At 41.9% G+C, this 2,082-nt stretch overlaps 1 non-coding gene across 1 annotated transcript; it reads left to right on the top strand.

Annotated features, from left to right (window-relative positions):
- Positions 1-1,482: 1,482 nt before the first annotated feature.
- On the top strand, positions 1,483-1,593 carry trnal-caa. The gene is made up of 2 exons: positions 1,483-1,520; positions 1,548-1,593. It is a non-coding gene; the product is annotated as a tRNA-Leu (tRNA).
- Positions 1,594-2,082: the final 489 nt, after the last annotated feature.

Here is a 2,082-nt window from a genome sequence, read left to right as displayed (position 1 = left end):
GGCTCCTGGTGCAGACGGCTCCCTGTGATAGTGTTTCCTTACCTGGCTCATCTGTGCTCAACCTCACATTACAGTAGTCTTTTAATATGTGCAAGTATGTGTGTGTGTATGCTTGCTTGTACATACTGGTATGTGAGAGGACACGGGGAGGGAGGGGGTTGTGTGTGTGTGTGGTTGGAGGGGGGGAGGGGGGCATTGTTTTAACCATGGAAAGCACTTTGTGCTGCATTTTTGCATGAAAAGTGCTCTATAAATAAAGACTGATTGATTGATTGATGCACAAGCAGGCTGGATGTCTGCTTGGCCTCCAGCCTCTCATAAAAAAGCTGTAACTTTATATAAAGTGTGATTTTGGTCGCTCATATGTCCCTGTAAAGCGCAGCCCATAGCCCTTTTGAAGAAGTCTCTTTCATCACTCACAGATCTTCCTGCCACTTACTGGATCTTGGAAAATCCAGTCTGCAGGATGATTAAGACTCACATATAAAAGCTTTAACTTCCCAAACACACAAAATGACACTTTTTGGACAAAATGCCACGTTTTGGACACAAAATTAACATTGCTGGCATTGCAAATGGACTAAATGCCCTTTTGCTGACAGGTAAGGGCTGGAAGCCCCCTCCTGAATGGGGTGAATGCTACACTTTGTAGATGGGGAGGGCTCATGGACAAAGGGAGAGGATTTGGACAGATTCTTCATCCACCTGATGTATTTGTGCAGTCCTGCAATTTTAGTAAAAATATAAATGATTTGTTGTCTCAGTGGTGGTCAGAGGTACACACACTCTTACTTTCCCTGTAGGCTAGAGGGGGGAGGGATGCTTGCACAAATGCCCCCAGTGTATCTTTACACCCCCTTGGGGAGCCCATGCAGGGAAGGTGAAGTTTGTCCAAAAGCCCTCCCTAGAATCCATGTTCAGGGGTTACCAATGGACGTTCTTTTGTTTCTGTTGCAGTTTTTTGTGGATGTTTGGGTTCAAATCCCACTTCTGACAACTTCAGTATGTATTTGCGCACATTTAAGATCAAAAAGCTTCTCTCTTCACAGAGATCCAAGTACACTGAGACCCAAAATGTCATGGAAACAATGAAGCAACAAAAGCTTTTCTAATAGTTGTTTAATGCATCTCAAGACGTTCTGTGACAACTGTACTTTTATAGCTGTCATGTTTTACACTTTACTCCTTGTCAGGTTTAGATTAGATTAGATTAGACTTTATTAATCTCACAGTGGAGAAATTCACTTGTTACAGCAGCTCTTGTTATAGAATAAAGTGCAGAAAGAAGACAGAATAAGGTGAACATGCATCACAACAAGAAGGCGCAATATAAATTATTTACAAGAAAAGTCTAAGAAAAGCAAAAAATATGTAGCATTATAAATATAAAAGATATATATATATAAATATATATATAATTAACAGTGAAGTCAGGAACTTTATAGTAAGCTTCCTTACCACATGACAAATTAGACTCACCGTGTCAGGATGGCCGAGTGGTCTAAGGCGCCAGACTCAAGGGCTGTTACCTTCCCTGAAACAGGGATTTCTGGTCTCCAAAAGGAGACGTGGGTTCAAATCCCACTCCTGACAAACTTCCATGGATATTTATAGTAATCTAAGATCAAGAACTCTGCAAAGTATGTTCTGTTTAAAAAATTCATGGCGTCTTTACTAACTTGTAAAGAAGAAAAAGTCATTTTAAAAGCCTCTCATCCACTGGTTATTGTTTTTAAAAATGATGGTTACCACAGAAATTCAGCGAGAAGATCCAGATATCCCACAACACGTGATCCCAAACTGACCAGTCACTGCATAGCAAGGGTGCACATCAGGCCTGGAAGAGGTGCGTGTCGAGCCTCTGCGGAGCTAAGCTGAGCCTACGGTGGTTACGCAGACATTATATCCACCTATAGCCATGCGAGGCTGTTCAGCAAACCACTCTTAATTATATTTGTGTACATGTCATCCCGTTGGCAGCCTGGCTAGCTTAGTTGGTAGACTATGGGAGTCTTAAGCTCAGAGTCGTCTGTTTGAGCCCCGTGTTGGATGTTGACATTTTGATCAAAAACTGATACTTGG

Source organism: Melanotaenia boesemani, chromosome 24 (assembly GCF_017639745.1).
Source record: "Melanotaenia boesemani isolate fMelBoe1 chromosome 24, fMelBoe1.pri, whole genome shotgun sequence".
Classification (NCBI taxonomy): domain Eukaryota; kingdom Metazoa; phylum Chordata; class Actinopteri; order Atheriniformes; family Melanotaeniidae; genus Melanotaenia; species Melanotaenia boesemani.
Note: the sequence above shows the minus strand (reverse complement) of the source record. Positions and strands in the feature narration are given on the sequence as shown.